We start from the raw sequence: 22,409 nt of genomic DNA on the forward strand, positions 1-22,409 counted from the left end.
AACCCGTCCACGAGACGCTGGCACCAGGAAACATAAGTGTGCGGCCGAGGGCGAGAAAGGATGAGTGACGTAACGTGGCAGTGCACAGATGTGTGTGCGGGGCTGTGTCTGTGAGTGCACTGCATGGTCTGGGGGAGAGGGCGAATGACAGGAGCACGTCATCAAAGGTGCAGCCGCCACTGTGCTCCCAATTGTACTGTTGATTTCAGTATAGCCTCCTTGGTAGCCGCTGCAACGTGTTCCCGTGTTGTAGCCGACGCTACAAGGACGACGATGAAATCTAGATTACTTTTTTAGTTGTGGAAGATATGAAACGTGGCAGCTGGAAGAGCCGACCATCCCAAGATCTTAGCTTACAAAACAACAAAAATGCAATGAAATTACGAAAATTACAAATATTTTTTTTTCCCCAGGGATTATGGAGAAAAACAGAGATGCCCACTATAACTTTACTTCAAATCTTAATAACGCTGTAAACAGATTATTTTGAGCGTTGTGCCCCGATAGTCACCTTTGCGACGCTCGTTGTTCTACCTCTGTTTCCCTTTTTTTCTGTCCTTAGCTTAGTTTGTTAAAGTAATTAGCCATTAATATCCTGATTTCAATAAAGGGCGCCAGGTGGTATCAGAAGCCTCGCTAACTGACGTCCTTCTTCGTGTTTGTCTAGTCCCTTGAGATGATTCCCCGCCAGAAACGCATCCGTTCAGTCGGTCAACATCAAGCCTCAAAACAAAACCTGGCACGTATTTGCGGCAAACTTTACCTTGTGCGCCTTGGAAAGCGAAAACAATGTTCTGTTGACGTTCATAGGGCCCTAAGGGTTTCTCACCCACCATATGTCAAGAGACTGTGCTGCCGGTTGACCGTCTGTATTCCCTCAAAGTTCACAGGGGTGGCGGGCAACGATGGGGATGCATCTGAAGATACTGAACGCGAGCACGTTAGCTAATATGCGCACCGCATGTTCTCTGCTAGTGTACATGCAGCTGCTGGATAATATCGAGTGCACATCGAGCGACCTAGCTACATCGTTCCGTAATAGTCTTCCATAGTTTTTTAGAGGAACTCACGTAATAATTTTAACATTTCAACACATCACGCCGCTCAGTACACCTATAGTAAGTTGGCGCGCGCTCACCAAAGTGGCTGAATGACTGTGACATTGTGTTGCTTAACAAAAGACCGCGCGTTAGATTTGCGGACGCGGCGACCGTATTCCGTATAACTTGTTGCAGCGCAAGCGCTACTACACGATGATATAACCAGCGCTAGAGTTGACACGAAACACAAACGGAAGCGACAAGGACAAGCGCTGACCTTGTCGCTTCTTGTTGTGCTCCGTGTCAACTATCGCACTGGTTATATCATCATGGAATACCAACTAGCCCGGTCTTCACCTTGCTGCTGCACGTACATTAAGAAGGCACATTAAACAACTCCCAGCGCAAACTTACTACCACAGGTGGCGACGAAAGTTGAGAAAAGTGTTGTTGGATGTTAGCGCAGTGTTGTCTCACGTGCCTTCTATATATATCGACGTCATTGTACCTGCTTCCTCGAAGTTACGCGGGCACCAGCGATTACACTGGAAACTTCTACGGGTCATGTATAAAAAGTCGCAGTATCGCCCGAAATGCGAATCATCCATTGCGATAGCAAATTAGTAGAGAGCTAGATGAAGTATGGATAGTAGTTTTATTGGCCGCGTAAACTCGGAAACATTCGCTTACTAACTGAATAGTCAACCAAGGTGCATCGCACAGGAGCAAACATTAACACATCATACTCGATGAGCTCGGACACTCGCTGTCAAAACGCTGGTGTCAGCAAACGCTGACACCAGCGTTTGGAGCCGCGAGCAAAATGACCTTCGTGCTGTGTATCGTTTCAACGCAAGAGCGACGAGACTACAGCGCTCAAAAATGTATGAACCGCCCGGCCGTGCTAAGTAAGCACTTGGCCTGCGTTGCCTCCCCGCTATTTTGCATATATAGCGCGCGAGATTACGCGGCAATCGCCAGTTCCTCTTGCGCCCGGTGCAGTTGCTGCCGGAACACAACGCCACCCGCCCGCCTGCCTCCCTTCCATCTCGCTACGGCCTTTCGCGCGACGGAAGACGGCGCGTTTGCTCTCCACTTTCTTCCTTAGCGCATGCCAGATTTTGCCGCGATCGCCGGCAGATACTCGCACGCTTTCACTCGCACATACAGCATACGACGCGCGAAGACGGTTTTATCACTCTGACATTTATACGAAAATTCACAGCGACGGTGACGCTGATGCCGACGGGAGAAGGCCACCTGGAGTGCCCATATAATTACTATCGCAATAAAAGCCGAGGCGTGTTTGGGAAATCAACAGTGCAAAACATACAAGGACGAAGGAAAAGAAGAATGCGACACTTTAGGGCCTGTCAAGGTCCTCAATCATTTGTTGTAACTCGTCTGCAATATTGCTGAATAGAACACTGTCATCGGATAACCAAAGGTTTCTGAGATATTGTTACGGAAGGATGAAAGAAGACAAAGGAGGAAGAAGAAGATCGCCAGACGTTGGCTGCTGCGTGTTGTTCAAGATGACAAGATGACTGACAGGGTCAGTCATCTTGTCTGCGCTGACTCACCCTGTATATATATTGTAAATACAGTCTTTATATACTCCTAGCATCACGTAACATATTGGTGGGAGGCGGGGAGCACCACGGCTGAACGTCGTTGCCGCCTCCAACGTAACCGTCGCCACCTACGTCGCTGTAGCCTTCGGTTGTGCAACCCAAGGATCCTGGAACTTTCTGCGAGAACGATGGCGCCGGCGCAGATGGGACCCTACGCTTATGCTACCCGACCTGTTGTTCTACCTACGAGGCACGGCAAAGGTGTGGTACGAAAACCGCGAAGAGGAGCTCACCAGCTGGGACCAATGAAAAGAGAAGTTGGTAGAGTTGTTTGGCAAACCATCCGGCCGTAAAATTGCCGCAAAACAGGAACTGGCCTCCCTTGTCCAATCCTCCACGGAATCCTATGTCTCGTACATCCAGGACGTGCTGGCACTTTGTCGTAAAGCCGATCGCGACATGACAGAAGCTGGAAAGGTCGGCCATGTGCTTAAGGGCATTGCTCACGACGCCTTTAATCTGTTCATGTGCAAAAGCTGTTCTACCGTTTATGCCATCATTAAAGAGTGCCGACAATTCGAGCAGGCAAAAACCTCACGCGTCTTGCAACCGTTCGCTAGACTTCCCAATACTGCCTCAACGTCGACGTGTGAAGATCAACCCGCACAGCAGCACGCGTCGCCATCAGAGGACGTGGTGCGAATCTTTCGGCGTGAACTGAATGCGATGGCGCCCGCAGCTTTCTGTTCGCGTAGCCCTGATGCTAACACATTTTCGGTTCTCCTCGTACAAGCCATCGTTCGACAGGAACTTGAAAATATTGGATTACATTCTATCTGTGCTGTCGCCAATCCCAGAGCTAACGAACGCCCTTCTACTATTTTCGCTCCACCCGGACGCTTCTCTCCACGTTATCGCAACCCGACTGAGTGGAGAAATGCGGATGACCAGCCAATATGTTTCACCTGTCGCCGCATTGGTCATGTCGCCCGATACTGTCGCAACTCGTGGCCCTCAACACCTAGCACGCCAACCAACCTAAGCCGTTTTAATGGAAATGCCCGCAATTTTTCGCCCACCGCCGAGTCCAACAGCGCCAACAACTCTGCTAGGAACACGTGGTACAATCGCTCACCATCGCCGCGCGGGCACCAGTCGCGCTCACCGCGAATGTCGCCCATCTTCCCATTCACCGCAGCCACGTCGCCTTTCGTCCCCTGTAGCTTTTGGGCGCAACTTTTCGGAAAAGTAAATAATGCAGCCCTTGGAAGTGGTGCTGCATTGCCTACTACTGCAGCAAATTCTCTGTCTGTGCCCACAAGGAGAAGCGTAATTGACGTTAAAATAGATGGCGTACTTGTCCAAGCACTTGTCGACATTGGAGCGCATGTTTCTGTGATGAGTGCTAGTTTACGTAGACGTTTAAAGAAGGTCCTCACCCCAGCAGCTGCCCGAGTGCATGCTTCGTGTGGCCGACAGCGGCGTGCTGGTTGTTGTTGGAATGTGTACTGCGCGTTTAAGTATAGCCGGCCACCCTACTTCTGTTCTGTTTGCTGTGATCGACACCTTCCCTCGTGAACTTAACCTTGGATTGGACTTTTTATCCACTCATTCTGGTCTCATCGACTGCGCGACTGGTGTTCTTCAGTTAGAACTGCCTCAACTCGCCGATGGTCCGAGCACCACCCCACCGCACTTGTGCTCGCTTCACGATGTGCGTCTGCCACCCGAGGCAGTTACTTACGTCACTTTGACCGCTCAGCCACAGGTTCCTAACGGGGAATATGTGCTTCACCTCATCGTCGACGTGCTTTTGAGCCGGAACGCTGCTGTTCCGCATACGCTGGTCACGGTTACTAATAACGATGTCGTTCTACCGCTTCTGAATTTCAGGCTGTGCCCTCAAGTGATCCCGGCCGACATGTTCTTGGCTAGCGTTTCTAGTGGTTCCGAATTTGACATTGAGAGTCTGAATGCGGAGAGTGGTTTCTTGGCAGCAATTGCAGCTCCCAGCTCTGGTTCCTTAAAGGATTACCTTGCGAAAATAATTGCACCTGACCTCATCCCAGCACAGGCCACGGACATACGTCTCCTGCTTGAATCGTACAGTGACATCTTTGATTTCGGCGACAGGCCTTTAGGACAAACATCTGTCATTCACTACCGTGTAAACACTGGCGACACGAATTCTATCCATCGGCGTCCCTATCGGGTATCGCATGCTGATCGTCGAGTCATCCAATCAGAAGTGGACAAAATGCCCCGCAAAGGGGTCATCGAGCCATCAGCCAGCCCTTGGGCTTCGCCTGTCGTCCTTGTGAAAAAGAAAGATGCTAACTGGCATTCTTGCGTCGATTATCGCCACTTAAACAAGATCACGCGAAAAGACGTCTACCCACTACCATGCATCGATGACGCTTTGGACTGCTTGCACGGAGCTAAATACTTTTCGTCGATCGATCTTCGATCCGGCTACAGGCATATTCAGGTGATGAAATGGACCGCGAGAAAAACGGCCTTCATCACGCCGGATGACTTATATCAAAGTCATGCCCTTTGGCCTATCCAATGTTCCTGCTACATATGAGCGTATGATGGAGTCTCTTCTGCGAGGCTACAAATGAACTACCTGTCTTTGTTACCTTGAAGACGTTATTGTTTTTTCTCCCCACGTTCCCAGCCACCTTACCCGACTCGCTGCCATTCTTGCGGGCTTCAGAAAAGCCGGCCTCCAACTGAACTCCACGAAGCGTCAATTCGGGCGCCGTCAGATTACCGTGTTGGGACACCTGGTTGACGCATCCGGTGTTCAACCAGACCAGGAAAAAGTTCGCACCACACGCAGTTTCCCTGTGTCACGTTCTGCTTCTGACGTGCACTGCTTCGTCGGCCTGTGTTCTTACTTTCGCCGTTTCGTCCAAAACTTCGCCGACGTTGTTCCGCATTTGATAGATCTTCTAAAGAAGAATACGCCATTCTCATGGGGCCCGGAGCAGGCTCACGCGTTCGCTGCCCTCATCGGGCTTCTGACCACCCCTCCCATGCTTTTCCACTTTGATCCATCTGCACCACCTGAAGTCCACACCGACGCAAGTGGCCATGGCATCGGCGCTGTTCTTGTCCAACAACACAATGGGTACCGAGTGCATGATAGCTTACGGCAGCCGCGTATTGTCACCTGCCGACAGAAATTACTCCGTCACCAAGCGGGAGTGCTTGGCTTTAGTTTGGGCTGTCGCTAAGTTCCGGCCATATTTGTACGGCCGCACATCTTTGGTCGTTACAGGCCACAACGCACTCTGCTGGCTCTTTTCTCTCCGGGACCCGAGAGGACAGCTTGGTCGCTGTGGTTTGCGACTCCAGGAATTTTCATTTATCGTCAGTTACAAGACGGGACGCCTCCACAAGGACGCTGACTGCCTCTCTCCCTGATCTGGGTCTCCTTGATCCTGCTGCGCATGATCCGGTGACCTGCGTCCTGGCTTTTACTGATATGACCGACATGCACGCTGAACAACAACGCGACGAATCTTTACAGTCCATCATTGGCGGAGTGCAATCTGGCAGCACTGACGGCACGTGCCGCATGTTCTTGCTGCACGACGGCATCCTCTACCGCCGCAATATGACCCCTGACGGCTCTGAGTTGCACATTGTCCTTCCTCGTCATCTGCGATCCGTCGCTCTCGAACAACTTCAAGATGCACTGATGGAGGGACACCTTGAAGTTTAGGCACATACTACCGCGTACGACACCATTTCTTCTGGCCGGGTAACTACCGCTCCATGCGTCGCTATGTCGCAACCTGCGAATTGTGTCAGCGCCGGAAGAAACCTGCCCTGCCACCTGTCGGACGACTCCATCCAATTGAAGTTCCCTCTGAACCGTTCTTTCGCGTAGGCCTTGACCTGCTTGGCCCTTTTCCGCCGAGGACCAGACGGAATGAAAATAAAATTATGGGGTTTTACGTGGCAAAACCGCTTTCTGATTATGAAGCACGTCGTAGTGGAGGACTCCGGAAATTTTGACCACCTGGGGTTCTTTAACTTGCACCTAAATCTAAGTAAAGGGGTGTTTTCGCATTTCGCCCCCATCGAAATGCGAAGCAACTGACCACGGCGGCGGTCAGACCTGTGACACAGCAGAGGGCGCTAAGAATTTCTGGGTCCGGACAGGCCGCCATTGGAATCTGAACCTGGCAGCGTTTAACGCTAGAACGTTATTTAGTGAGACGAGTCTAGCAGTGCTATTGGAGGCATTAGAGGACAGTAAATGGGATATAATAGGGCTCAGTGAATCTAGAAGGACAAATGAAGTATATACAGTGCTAAAAAGCGGGCACGTCCTGTGCCACCGGGGCTTAGCGGAGAGGTGAGAATTCCTGATTATTAAGAATATACCTGGTAACGTACAGGAATACTATGGCATTACCGAGAGGGTGGCAGGTCTTGTTGTGAACCTTAATAAGAGGTACAAATTGAAGGTCGTACAGGTGTACGCCCCTACATCCAGTCATGATGACCAGGAAGTCGAAAGCTTCTATGAAGACGTAGAATCCGCGATAGGTAAGGTCAAAACAAAATACACTGTACTGATGGGCGACTTCAACGCCAAGGTAGGCAAGAAGCAGGCATGAGACAAGGCAGTGGTGGAATATGGCATAGGCACTAGGAATAGCAGGGGAGAGTTATTAGTAGACTGCAGAAACGAATAATAGGCGGATAATGAATACCTTCTTCCGCAAGCGGGATAGCCGAAAGTGGACGTGGAGGAGCCCGAATGACCAGACTAGAAATGAAATAGACTTCATACTCTGTGCTAAGCCTGGCATCATACAAGATGTGGACGTGCTCGGCAAGGTGCGCCGCAGTGACCATAGGATGGTAAGAAACCGAATTTGCCTTGACTTGAAGAGGGAACGGAAGAAACTGGTAGACCAGAAGCCGATCAATGAGCTAGCGGTAAGAGGGAAGATAGAGAAATTCCGGATCAAGCTACAGAACAGGTATACCGCTTTAACACAGGAAGAGGACCTTAGTGTTGAAGCAATGAACGACAATCTTATGAGCATCATTAAAACGAAGCTGAAAGCTTTTCCAGAAAAAATGAGTGAAGAGCAGTACGCCGTGGTTTTCAACCCTCTGAATTCGAATATCGCATCGAAATTGAGATCTGTGCTGCAGTAAAAGAACTGCCGGACTATTCTTTACTAAAGTTTCTTCTTCTTCGAAATTGAGCGAAAGAAAGCGCAAGCATATTTTATTTCGACGAAAAGTGCAGCAGCAGACACGCCCAGCTCGGGTGCCTCGTTTCCGCCTGTGATTGGTCGGGCACCTCATGACGTCAACAGTGGCGTTCGTCCGGACCGACTGCTGCCGCTACACACGAAGCACGGTGCAAGGTAGTTTGGTGGTGTTTTGCTGGGACGGTCATGGAAATTTTCGAGAGCTTGCGTTTCTCTGAGGAGTTCGGCGTTAAGTCCAAACTCTACGAGAGCGATTTTGGGCGCGACGGTGACGGGCGACGGCTTCGAGTGACAAAACGGGCCGTCGCTTGAACAAATCGCTCGGTGTTGTCGCTCGATCGCTCGTTTCTAGAAATCTAGAACTCGTCGCTCGTCGCCCGGAAATACCATGAGCGCCTAGGCAATTGTACACTAGATGTACATAACTCAATTACTACTGTTTGTCGCACGGAATGAGCAAACTATTGAATTTTAAACGTGCAAGAATAAGAACATAGTGCAAGACCTTCAGAAATATTTTGTGCTCCTTCTTCAGTAAAATACATCAACTTAAATTGATAAAGCACGCGTCAGGCTAGTTTCGGCGCGTATATTGCTGCCCTCATACCGGGAAGTCGTCGCTCAAAGCCGTCGCTATCGTGGAGTTCGGCTTGCAGACGACGAGTGAACGCGACAGCCATCGCCTCGCTTGTAGCGCTGTCACTGTCGCGTGCAAGATCACTTGTAAGGGGTTTATACTTGTACATACTACACGTACGTACATACTTGTACATACTACATGTACGAGCCGATTGCGAAGAGCCGGCCTCTCCAAGAAGCAAAAAATGCTGGTGCAAGCACTGCTTTCCACGCCAACGAAGGCGAAGTGTTAGCATCTCCTTGTGTTGCAAATGTTCTTTGGCGAGTATGTTTTTTGCTAAGCTGCATTCAGCGTTCCAGTGAGTACGTTTCCGGGCAAACGACTGTAGTGTTATGTTCCTGCATGCCTCCTCGTAGAACGCAAGCGGTGATGCGATCTTCGGCATTTGTGCCCTGCCTCAAAGCTGTCGGCAATCTACACAGACGGTTTAAACGCGGGAAAAATTTACCGGCTGTTGTAGCACGTGTAGTATAGAACCTTCATCAGCTCGCCATCCGCACGCTACTCGTAAGCGGCGAATATCGTCGGCTACGTGAGATGGTCGGTTTCTTATGTGTGCGAGAGAAGGGGGAACGCAGCGTCTTGGCGTTAGCAGGCTTTCCAACACATGCAAACTTTACCCTTGCACAGCGTTATGGTAGCTGCATGCAGGCTGTTTCACAACACACGTGCGAATAGAAAATTCGCGGCGCTTGGCGATGAAACCAGCGTCAAGGGTGGGCGATAAACATGCACCTTCCGTTCAGCGTGCTAACTATATTTCTTTTAGGAGAACCCAAACCACGCATTATTGACAAACTCCGGTAGTAGTCGTCACGGAAGTGGTAAGAGTACAACACTGTTGTTCTTGAGCGCTTGAAGTTGTTTCGCTTCACAGCAGCCTCTCACTTAGCTGAAAGCTTCTTGTCTTGCAGGAACTAATGGAACATCGGAACATCGTCGCGGCCGCTGGTGTTCGTGCAAGCGTAGGCTGCACAGAACGCCGGCATGATCGGCCTACAAGTTCAATTGATGCTGCGTACGTCAACTACCACTCCTATATACACACAAATAAAGGAATGTAGGTTCGAGCAAAGCAGATTAGGACGGCACGCACGCAGAAATAAGCCCGGTCAGGCACGGTCGCGGAGACTGCGAAGGAGCGGAACACCAGCGTTGACGTCCCTAAGCCGCGGTTTCCGGTCTCCACTCGCATCATCAGCGTCAGCAGCAGCGCGCGGCGCTCGACGGGACGCGGAGCTACAGCGCAATTTTAACCGACGATTGCGTCACTCCTAAGTGAAAAATCCCCCCCAAAATTTTACCTTCATGGATTATAAGGTTCCCGCATCCGTATATGAGCGTCTTGTTGAATTCGACAGACTCTTCAGCTTCCCTTTAAGGAGTCTTCAATAGAAGTCGGTGGCAACTCCGTTAGACAGGATACCAGTAAGCTATCGCAGGAGACGAAAGAACTGATCAAGAAACGCCAATGTATGACAGCCTCTAACCCTACAGCTACTATAGAACTGACAGAACTTTCGAAATTAATTAACAAGCGTAAGACAGCTGACATAAGGAAGTATAATATGGATAGAATTGAACATGCTCTCAGGAACGGAAGAAGCCTAAAAGCAGTGAAAAAGAAACTAGGAATAGGCAAGAATCAGATGTATGCGTTAAGAGACAAAGCCGGCAATATCATTACTAATATTAATGAGATCGTTCAAGTGGCTGAGGAGATCTATAGATTTATACAGTACCAGTGGCGCCCACGACGACAACGGAAGAGAGAATGAGGTAGAGGAATTTGAAATCCCACAAGTAACGCCGGAAGAAGTAAAGAAAGCCTTGGGAGCTATGCAAACGGGTAAGGCAGCTGGGAAGGATCAGGTAACAGCAGATTTGTTGAAGAATGGTGGGCAGATTGTTCTAGAAAAACTGGCCACCCTGTATACGGAATGCCTCATGACTCCGACCGTACCGGAATCTTGTAAAAACGCTAACATAATCCTAATCCATGAGAAAGGGGATGCTAAAGACTTGAAAAATTATAGACCGATCAGCTTACTGTCAGTTGCCTGCAAACCATTTATTAAGGTAATCGCAAATAGAATCAGGAACACCTTAAACTTCCGTCAACCAAAGGACCAGGCAGGATTCCGTGAAGGCTACTCAACAATAAACCATATTCGCACTATCGATCAGGCTATATAGAAATGTGCGAAATATAACCAACCCTTATATATAGCTTTCATTGTTTCCGAGAAAGCGTTTGATTCAGTCGATACCTCAGCAGTCATGGACGCATTGCGGAATCAGGGTGTAGACGAGCCGTATGTAAAAATACTGAAAGATGTCTATAGCGGCTCCACAGCCACCGTAGTCCTCCATAAAGATAGCAACAAAATCCCAATAAAGCGAGGCGTCAGGCAGGGAGATACGATCTCTCCAATGCTATTCACAGCGTGTTTACAGGAAATATTCAGAGACCTGGATTGGGAAGAATTGGGGATAAGAGTTAATGGGGAATACCTTAGTAACTTGCGATTCGCTGATGATATTGCCTTGCTTAGTAACTTAGGGGACCAACTGCTACGCATGCTCACCGACCTGGAGAGGCAAAGCCGAAGGGTGGGTCTAAAAATTAATCTGCAGAAAACTAAAGTGATGTTTAACAGTCTCGAAAGAGAACAGCAGTTTACGATAGGTGGCGAGGCACTGGAAGTGGTAAGAGAATACATCCGCTTAGGACAGGTAGTGACCACGGATGCGGATCATTATGAGACTGAAATAATCAGAAGAATAAGAATGGGCTGAGCTGCGTTTGCAGGCATTCTCAGATTATGAACAGCAAGTTGCCATTATCCCTCAAGAGAAAAGTATGCAACAGCTGTGTCTTGCCAGTACTCACGTACGGGGCAGAAACCTGGAGGCTTACGAAAAGGGTCCTACTGAAATTGAGAACGACGCAACGAGCTATGGAAAGAAGAATGATAGGTGTAACGTTAAGGGAAAAGAAAAGAGCAGATTGGGTGAGGGAAGAAACGCGAGTTAATGATATCTTAGTTGAAATCGAGAAAAAGAAATGGGCATGGCATATAATGAAGAGGGAAGATAACCGATGGTCATTAAGGGTTACGGACTGTATTCCAAGGGAAGGGAAGCGTAGCAGAGGGCGGCAGAAAGTTAGGTGGGCGGATGAGATTAAGAAGTTTGCAGGAACAACATGGCCACAATTAGTACATGACCGGGGCAGTTGGAGAAGTATGGGAGAGGCCTTTGCCCTGCAGTGGGCGTAACCAGGCTGATGATGATGATTAAATGCGGCCACCGTGGCCGGGATTCGATCCCGCGACCTCGTGCTCAGTAGCCCAACACCATAGCCACTGAGCAACCACGGCGGGTGACTGGAGGGAATAAGTGGATCGCCGTAGCTACTGATTACGCGACACGCTACGCGATAACAAAGGCGTTGTCGACTAGTTGTGCAACCGACGTCGCCGATTTTCCCCTTCAAGACGTTATTCTCTACCATGCAGCGCCTCGAGTGTTAGTCAGACCGCGGCCGCTCGTTCTTGTCTCAAGTTGTCGACGGCATCCTCCGCTCTTGTCCCACTGAACACAAGCTGTCCACCGCCTACCACCCACAAACGAACGGTATTACGGAACATCTCAACCGAACAATCACAGAGATGCTGTCGATGTATGCCTCCAACGATCACCGTGATTGGGACGCCACAACGGCCTACGTGACGTTCGCATATAACTCGTCCCGACATGACACCGCAGGATATTAAGCCTTTTATCTTTTGTATGGTTGAGACCCCACATTGCCGTATGACACCATCCTCCCTTCTGTGCCACATGTTCCAACTGGGTACGCTTGTGTAGTCATCGATCGCGCTCACATGGCACGTCAAGTCGCCCGATCTCGTTTATTAGCCTCGCAGCATATACAAAAACAGCGTCATGACCGGTGCCATCGCGATGTTAAGTTCGCGCCAGGTGCTTGGGTGCTCTTTTGGTCACCATGTCGTCGGGGTTGTCTTCTCCCAGAAGCTTCTCTCTTGCCACACAGGGCCTTATGAAGTCCTACGTCAAGTTAACGACGTAAATTACGAGATTGCACCGCTACAGTTTGATGCATCCTCAGGTCCGACAGCTGTTGACATCGTGCACGTTTCGCGGCTGAAGCCATACTTCGCTCGCGATCCTTCGTCTACCATGCGCCGAGACGGCGCTTTACCACCCGGAGGTCCTGTTACGAAAGGATGAAAGAAGACAGAGAAAGAAGAAGATCGCGAGACGCTGGCTGCTGCGTGTTGTTGGTGGTAAGCCATCTTGTCTACGCTTACTCATCCTGTATATATATTGTAAATACAGTCTGTATATATTCCTAACATCCCCGTAGCAATATTCGCCGTCCATCCTTACTCCTAAGCCTTTCCAGTTTAATAGCTTGAATACTTCTTCCAAGCATGCAGTGAATTGCATTGGAGAGATTGTGTCTCCTTGTCTGACCCTTTTCTTTATAGGTATCTTCCTAGGGCGCTATAAAGTAAAACTATTCCAAACTTTTCTATTCCAATTCTGCAATCAGCCCACCGCGATTGGTCAAAAACTTTTTTGGACCACCCCCACTTCACCTGTCTGTCACGCGACGTCACGAAAACCGCGATAGCTCCCCATCTGATATGATGTGTACACACTGATTATGCATAATTTGACCTAACAAAACAAAATAGTTATTTCTGATTCGACACCTTTTTGCCATTAGTCCTCGGCAATTGGACAAAACTTTTCGGGCTGAGCCCACTTCACCTGCCTCTCACACGACGTCACAAAACCGCAAAAACTTACCGCGTCAAAGTGAAGCTTACGCGTTAAAGATGCATTAATATGCCGAACAAAACTGAATTTTATACTGAATAGGCGCAGGCTGCCCCGTTCCGAAAGGAATAAAAGATGGCTGCCGCCGATCACTCCGGCACAGGCTACTCGCCCCTGCCGGAGAGCATGGGTTTATTTGCGTGTAATAAAACTTTTTGCGTGGCCGTGTATCGTTATCGAGAACTTTCGGCACGTTTCCGACCTCGTTCTGCCAACTCTTCTTTGCTGAGGATCCGTTTTAGCGTCATTCTTAAACTTCCAAACTGAAGAAAAGTTCTAAAGTTCTAAACAAAAGTGACCTCCTATGAACGAGGGGAGCATGTGATCGGTTTGTTCAGACAACCCTGCGGGTGACCACCCGATGCTTGCGTCGGCGGTTTCGCAAATTTGACGTCAGGAGATTGGAATAAAAGCATATTGGAATATTTTTACGTTATACGGCCCCTACTTGTGCAGAATTAAGGTAGCTGTAGAGTCTGTGTAGAGATTTTCCAGGATAGTTACGTAAGCGGTATGCACTCCTTGATTACCTAATGCCTCTATGACTGCTGGTATCTCTACCGAATCAAATGCATTTCGTAATTTGTGAAAGCCATATAGAGGAGTCGATTGTACTCTGCGGATTTCTAAATTACCTGATTAATGGCATGGATGTGGCCCATTGTACATTATCTCTTCCTGAAGCCAACCTGTTCAATTGGTTGGCTAAAGTCCAGTGTTGCCCTTATTCTATTGCAAATTATCCTGGTAAATATTTTATATAATACTGGGAGTAAGCTAATGGGTCTATAATTTTTCAATTCTTTCGCGCCTCCCTTTCTGTGCATTAGTATAATGTTTCCGTTCTTCCAGTTTTCTGGGACCCTTGCAGTGAATAGACACTTCGTATAGAGAGAGAGCCGCCAGTTCTCCAAGCATAATGTCTCCTCCATCTTTAATTAAATCAACTGTTATTTCATCTTGTCCTGCCGCTCTTCCCCGTTCCATGTCTTGCAAGGCCCTTCTAGCCTCATCGCTAGTTATATGAGGAGTTTCTGTAACCTGTTCATTACTGCTTCAAATGGAGGTATCCTGACTCCTCTGGGTACTGTACAGGTCAGCATAGAATTCTTCCACGTCTGTTACTATAGCATCGAGATTGCTGATGATATTACCTTGCTTATATTTAAGTACCAACATCTTGGTTTGTCCTATTAGAAGTTTCCGTCTATTTTTTACGGCTACTTCAGTCTTTCTCATGTTACCATTTCGAATAACCCTTATTTTCGCCTTGCTGATCAGTTTGGTAGTTCGACAAATTCTATCTGATCTCTTGAATTGGTTGAATTGGACACTTTCATTCTTTGTGGTTTCTTTATTAAGTCCTTTGTTACTTCGTAGAGCTTGCCTATTGGTTGCCTTGGTGCCTTGACTCCCACTTCAATTGCTGCCTCTAAAGCCTGCCTGGATACGGTTTCATTCATTATTTCTATGTCCTCTTCATCTCTCTGTTCTGAGGCTGCATATTTGTCTGCGATTACCCGCCTCAATTTGTATGCTTTTACCCTTACTCCCTCTAGGTTTACCTGTTTCTTCTTGACCACTTTTACTCTTTCTCTCTTCAAACTGAAGTGAATCCTAGCCCTCACTAACCTATGATCACTGCACTTTACCCTACATGTCACTTCTACATTTTTCACTATGCTGGCATCGGCAGAAAGTATGAAATCAATTTCATTTCTTGCACTGCACCAGGAAGGCCAATTCCTTTTCTGGTGAGGGAGTGTCTTTGTTGAAGCTTAGTGGGCCTTCCAAATTTCCTTGGACCTTGATTAGTATAGCCCGACTCGCTCTCGGCATCTTTTGCGGTGTCAGGTGTCACTGCACGCCTGCAGATGTAGTGAACTGGATGAGGTGAAATGCAAGCTCCCCATCGTCAGATAAGAAAAATATCATAGAAGGATTTGAACTTCCGACTATGGCAACTGAACATCCGACATAAGTCAGTCGGATAATCCCGTAGGCGGCGACACAACCTTATCACCGAAAACTTGGACACTCTACAGGTCAGTATTCTTCCACTGCTTTTACTATATCTTCGAAATTTCTGATGATATTTCTGTGCTTATCTTTCAGTGCATACCTCTTGGTTTGTTCAATATCAAGTTTCCTTCTCACTGATTCCAGGCTGCGTCCATCTTTTACTGCTTCCTCAGCCTTTCTAACGTTATAATTTTGAATATCCCTTAGTTTCTCGTTGTTCATCAGTTTTGACAGTTCCGCGAATTCTATCTGATCCCTTGAGTTGGACACTTCCGTTTCTTTATTAGGTCCTTTGTTACTTGGGAGAGCTTACCTATTCGTTGCTTTGGTGCCTCCCCCTTTAATTGCTGCTTCTGAAGCCAGCCTAGTTACGGTCTCATTCATTGCCTCTATGTCATCTTCATCTCTCTCTCCTAAGGCTGCATATTTGTTTGGAAGTAACAAGCTGAATTGGTCTGCTTTTAGCCTTACTGCGTCTAGAGTGGCCTGTTCCTTTTTGAACAATTTCACTCTCTCTCTCTCTCTTCAAATTGAGCTGAATCCTAGCCCTCACTAACCTATGATCACGGCACCCCCCTCCTTTACCCTACCTAACATTTCTACATTATGTACTATGCTGAGATTGGCAGAAAGTATGAAATCAATTTCCTTTCTTGTTTCACCATTAGGGCTTTTCCAGCTGGACTTTTAGTTCCAACGCTTCCTGAAGAGGGTGTTCATTATTCAGAGCTCATACCCTTCCGCTAATTCTACCAATATCTCCTCTCGAATGTTCCTGGAATCCATGCCGTAGTTGCCAATTGCTTGTTCAACAGCCAGCATTTACCCCACTTTTGCGTTGAAATCGCCCATGGCTACAGTATACCGAGTTTGCACTGTGGGCATCGCTAATTCAACATCTCCATAAAACTGTTCTATTTCTTCATCATCGTGACAGGAGGTTGGAGCGTAGGTTTGTACGACCTTTATTCTATACCTCCTATTCAGCTTTAATACAACTACTGCTACCCTTTCATTAATTCTGTAGAATTCTTCAGTGCTGTCCGCTATGTCCTTATGGATTAGGGATCCTAGTCCAAATTTCTTCTTATCTCGTAGTGATTTATAGCAGAGGATGTGGCCATTTGTCATAACTGTATTAGCCTCACCAGTTCTTCTAACCTCACTAAAGCCAATGGTATACCAAACCATGCCTGATAATTCCTCGAAGATTCCTGCTAGGCTAGCTTCACTCGAAAGGTACTTATCGGGTGTTAAACGTTGCAAGGGTCAGTTTGCATTGGCGCCTTGTCTGGTCTAGAGATTCTCAGCACTCTCTGCTGCGTTCCAGGTCTGACCGCTGCCTTGGTCAGGTGCTCCGAAGATGCTGGGGACTGAGAGCCATTGGTTAATCGAATGGGTCATTTGGGAAAGAAGTAGCATGGTTAAAATTTACTTTTAATGATGTCCTTCTTAAGAAGTATGGCGATGTCATCCCTCATCGTATATTAGGCCGTTGTGCTAAGCTAAGAGCATCAGCAGCAACGACAGATCACGCTGTGGTTGAAACGCGACTGCACGTTTACGCGGGAAGGAAAAGAGCGGCGCTCGTGCTTCCTCAATCGAAACCTACCTACTATTTTTTTTTTCTGTAGGAGTGCGGCGTTGACACTGGTGTGTCAAATTCTGTGGGACCTCTTGATAATCTGTCAGCGAGGGTCCCCAAAAGCCACGCGCAGCTCGGCGCCCATATCGACCACAACACCTGCAACCCTTTGCCCCCCCTCCCCCCCGACAACTCTCTCCACTCAGGGACTCCTCGCCAGCAGGCCGCACCAAACTTGCTCAAAGCTTCTCAAGGCTTCTCTGCGTCGACAGAGTGCTCCTGGAAAGTGTAAGGCGCTGCCCTTCACTGCGCTGCTCTTTCTTTGCTTCGAAGGTGGCCACGAACGGAGGTCTCGTGGGGCTCGTGAGGAGGCTGCTGTTTGCCTAACAAAACCAGGCAGCGCTGTGGAAGCGTGAAAGTGAACGGAAGCGGCCACTCTAGAGTGTCGTATATAGGCGCGTCTCATGCCAATGGGCTATTTCTGAGTGTTTCTCAGTTTCTCGTGTGTGTGCGTGAGTGCGCGTGTTTGTGTGTGCGTGTGCGTGTCTGCGTAAGTACGCGTACGTGTGCGTTACACGCGCATATTAGCCACGAGTGACAATTTATAGTCCTCATGTGCACTCAGATCGAGCGCGCAGTGCTCATTCTCTCCCTCTTTTACTATTCCTTTCCCCTCTTTTCCTTACCCTCAGTACAGGGCAGCAAACAGGATGCTCGCCTGGTTGCTCTCCATGCCTTTTTTATACTTGCTTCCTTTGTCTCTTTCTCTGTAGAAGCCATGCATGATAACGATTTCAAGAAGGTGTTGTAAACATATTTACATAATCAACTACGTGAACCTGCTTAAGCTAAGGCGACGCCATGGTCCAAGTATTGGCAAGAAACCGATGTTACACACACTTCTGCGTTCGGCGGTTTACCTCAGCCTAATGAAACGCAGTCTTCTCCTTTGCAAGCTTTCGATGAATCGATACGATTAAATAAAGAGGAAACAGCGCAAGCGTTCTTCACGGTGAAAATAATTTAATTTGCCTTACTTGGCGGTGGCAGTAAAAACGTCTTTATTAAGATAATCACAAAATGGCTTTCGGGCCTAGGTTGAGCTTGCATTTCCTATATTAGGAATCCAGGCGTGTTCGAGGATCCAGAATCTGATATACGAAGATGACTTGTATTCAATTATTCTTCGCCTCCTCCAAGTTAAGTTAACGCAAATGATTAGCAGCACATAGCTTTCTGGCACAGACTATGAAAAATTTAGTGCCATTCCACTTTGTGAATGTGGATGACTAGTGAATCTGTTTAGCGCACGACACACAGGTGACCCAGAATATTGAACAAAGGTACGAACATATTTATTGTCCTAATCTGCAATCATCATGGCGATGTACGCACGCACACACATTCGCGTATCACCTCTGTTAATAAGTGTGTCTGTCACGTAGGACAATGAATGGCTCATACGTACCCCCGTAAACGCGGCCTCCCCATTACGGCAGCAGAAGAGGAGTGGAATTCTTCGCAGCATTGATGAGCGGCAACGGAGCCAGCTGCGGAAGACGAACGCGCGAGCAGTGGCACTAGCGCGTTCGCGCGGTTGGCGCCGAGAATCTTTTTCACAGTCCTTTTCGAAAAAGTTGTACGAAACAATTTTTTTTCAAAAGCAACTGTTCTTACCCTGGGGCTTCTTTGGGTCCCACATGTGACAAGGTAATTGAAGCGCGCGTTACAGGTGCCCTATCCCACAAGGTTATGTGCGATTGACCGTGGACCCTTGCTGCACAATCACGAGAATTGGCCCACATGATGGTCTGTTTATGTCAACACGTCGGACGCTTTCTTTTTTTCCAGATCGTAGCCATAGACAGCTTCGCGGTAAACATGAGTGTTCTCGTTCTTTTTGCATTTTATACCCGACGACAGCTTCCCGCGTTCTGCCATTTATCATAATTACGTCTTGAAGTAGCAATACTCAGCCTAGAAATACTTTGCAGTTACGTGTCCACTCGTGGTAGGCTAACGCGTCAGCCTTACTTTCAACACGTTTAACTTCGTTAGCGAGGAAGAAGGTACAGTAAGCTGCGTGCACAACGCTGGAAGAAGTAGCGCCATACCCGTGCATGGCTTGCCTTTATTCGAACGTGTGCTGCGGGCCTCACATATTGCGTAGACGATGCAGTACCACAGTTGATATAGTGAAATCTGTCCGCCATTTAGGAAGCTACAGCCAGTGTCAGGCGTTTTCACAAAGACATTCGCATGCTACACTGGTTATTCACGTGATCACGGCACAACGACACGCTAGCCACGGCAGTGAACACGCGAGCAGGACAAGGAAATGAAGATAACGTGTACATTCCACAAACGCGGCTCCTGAATGACTTGTGCCGCGTCTAGGCTTCGCTTCACTGCACTGTTCTAAGCAGAGAGAACGAGAGAGAGAGATCACTCTGCGCTTGCCTGCCCCTGTCGTGCCCGGCTGCCCTAGATGTCGACCTCTTCAACCGAAGGCACTCCATTTTGAGACTGCTGGTGACATTGAGGCATGGCTGTTTCTCCAGTTTTTTTTTTTTTGGTTTCCTAGGCGCGTACTGTCTCGCACATTGGTATAGAAAAAAAAAATAAATACTAGAGTCAGTAATAGAGAGCTCTGCCGTCTTGCACAAGCATAACCTTAGTCTGGATCTGTCGCTGTTTTTTTTCTTCTTTTTTTTCCCTCTCTCTCACGCATACACGCGTCGCTTTCTCTGCGTCAGTTTAAAATTTTATGTTTTAATTGCAACTATTAGGCATTATGCATGACGACATATGGTAGAAAAAGCTGACAAGACAGTGAACATATTCTCAGTTCTAAGAAAAGCTGATCTTCATTTACCCACCTCCACCCTCCCATTTTTTTTTTTTTTTTGCGTGTGATACATTGATGCAAGATTTACGTAGACCTGGTTATGAATACATTACTAAATGTCTTGAAGATTTCTGCTCTCCGTTTTTTCAGTGTGAGTGCATGTTTACTGTGCAGAACGTATGACGTGCCAGCCATCGCTCCTACTCTTGACAAGGTATAAGGAGAGCTGAACACGTCAAATTTCACTACGACGTCGCTACACAAATAAGGCAGCGTTGATTCCGTTGCACTTCCGCCTGACAGTCATGTGGCATTCATAGTGCCTCCTTGAGGTCGTTTCGTGCGTTACCTTTTCATCTGGTAATGCGGCTTTGCTATTTAGTTTACAAAAGCACTTTCACCGACACTTAAGGATAGATCACTTCCGATTTCCTTTAGGATATCTACATTACTTCTTCGCCCTTTCTTGGTCAAAAGAGGTCTGTAGTCGTTTATTTGCTCCCTAAATCTCTGTCTTTTGTTTTTCTTAATTTTTTAATAAAGCAATGGTTTCTTACACCTTAATAAAATTGTACGATTTTAGTCGGACTTTCTAGCTTCATGGTTACTTCATATTTGCGTGTCTGTACACAAAAAGCGGCGCACTTATTGCATTGTCAACCAGAGCGACTCTCAAATAAGATTTTTAAACCTAGAGCCGATAAATGGGCGCTACACAGTAAAATATTATTACATTTCGGCTTCCGACTCCGGAAGAAGTGCCAGCTACATCGCTTCTACGTCGGTGATTATTCGTGTTAGCCACCACTACTACTAAGCAAAATTTGTCCTAGCTAAAATAATTGAATGTCGCACAAACTACCGCGCATCTGAATTTTCTTAAGGCTATAGTTAAACGTTGCTGTTATCAATATTAAAGCACTATTTCCTCCTGGTGTCGTCCGAAACATATTGAAGTTCGCTACTAGTGACCATTCCACTTTTTTTTTCGTGAATTTACAGCACCTATAATTTTTCTACCAGCTGCCGCAATATGCGCTTTGATTGTGATTTTATCACTTCGTTGTCGTCGTCAGTTTCTTATTTGTTGGGAACGGAACCTATAAAGCTATCAGAAGATGTACAACCGCCTTACAGCATGCCATTTTTCTGGTTCTTTGATATCGAGCGCTGCACCAACTCCTCGAGGGCACATCTGTCCAGTACATGCCTGATATATCTAACTTAGGCTCGGAACTGTCTAGGAGAGCACGCAAATATGCAAGTAGGCAAACAAAGCTTCACTACAGCCACCGTAGTAGCTCTGTGGCCATAGGCAAGCACGCAAACTTACCTTGCATCGGGTGCATGCTCAAGAACTCTAGGGGGTAAGCATTAATCTGGAGTCCCCTACTACGCTGTGTCTCATATCACGTACATCGTGATTATGGCGCCTAAAACTCCAGAATTCTTTAAAGCTCCGCTTCAATATCATACTTGACGAGGCCAACATGCCCGTAGTCTGATTTAGAAGCACGAGCGCAGAAGACAGTCTCTCGCAAAGCAAATAGCTGGCCATCTTTGTAACAAGTGGTGAATATCACCGCCCCCCCCCCCCTTCACACTTCTTTCTCCAGTCGTCAGAGTGTGCAAAAAACACCCCCCGCGGTTGCTTAGTCGCTATGGTGTTGGGCTCCTAAGCACGAGGTCACGGGATCGAATAGCGGCCACGGGGGCCGCATTTCGATCGGATGGATAGATGGATGAAAAACTTTATTTGGTCCTGCAAGTAGTGATAATTAACCACTAAGCGGGCCGCTCCCACGTCGGGACCGGAAGGCCAAGCCTCACGGCCACGTGGTGAGCCTGCTGGACAGCCCGGCAGAATTGTTCATCCAGGTCCGGGCTGCTAAGTGCAGCCTCCCACCTGGACGCATCCTTGATCGCCGAGTCTTCAATTCTTTCGCAACACCAATTAGCTTTTGTCTAGGCAACAAGCGATTTCAGTCGGAGCGCAATGCGAAAACACCCGTGTACTTAGATTTAGGTGCAGGGTAAAGAACCCCCGATGGTCCACATTACCGGAGTCCCCCACTACGGTGTGCCTCATAATCAGAACGTCGTTTTGGCACGTAAAACCTCACAATTTAGTTTAATTTAGGGCGGGCACAAGACCACTCCTGAACCACCGAAACACGAGTGCAAGCAGCCTCAATGTGACCATTTTCGTTTTCCCCTTTATTGACAACATTGTTTACTGACGTCACGCGCGCAATCTGATAAGACAAGACATTTTCGATATATTATATATGAGATCAAAAAAAAAACATTTTCGCAGAGAGTAGGCATGAACGATGCTACCCGCCGTGGTTGCTCAGTGGCTGTGGTGTTAGGCTGCTGAGCACGAGATCGCGGGATTGAATCCCGGCCACGGCGGCCGCATTTCGATGGGGGCGAAATGCGAAAACAGCTGTGTACTTAGATTTAGGCGCACGTTAAAGAACCCCAGGTGGTCGAAATTTCTGGAGTCCTCCACTACGGCGTGCCTCATAATCAGAAAAGTGGTTTTGGCACGTAAAACCCCAAATATTATTATTATTATG

General features: G+C 47.7%; 2 protein-coding genes across 3 annotated transcripts in view; one reads left to right on the forward strand and one right to left on the reverse strand.

Moving 5' to 3' along the window:
• LOC142582356 (uncharacterized) overlaps window positions 1-22,409 on the reverse strand; it is a 261,253-nt gene that overhangs the window by 157,007 nt on the left and 81,837 nt on the right. The window lies entirely within an intron of this gene.
• Window positions 1-22,409, forward strand: part of SPR (G protein-coupled sex peptide receptor) — a 252,246-nt gene that overhangs the window by 35,793 nt on the left and 194,044 nt on the right. The gene's annotated exons all lie outside the window — the stretch shown is intronic.

Source organism: Dermacentor variabilis, chromosome 5, assembly GCF_050947875.1.
Source record: "Dermacentor variabilis isolate Ectoservices chromosome 5, ASM5094787v1, whole genome shotgun sequence".
Lineage (NCBI taxonomy): Eukaryota > Metazoa > Arthropoda > Arachnida > Ixodida > Ixodidae > Dermacentor > Dermacentor variabilis.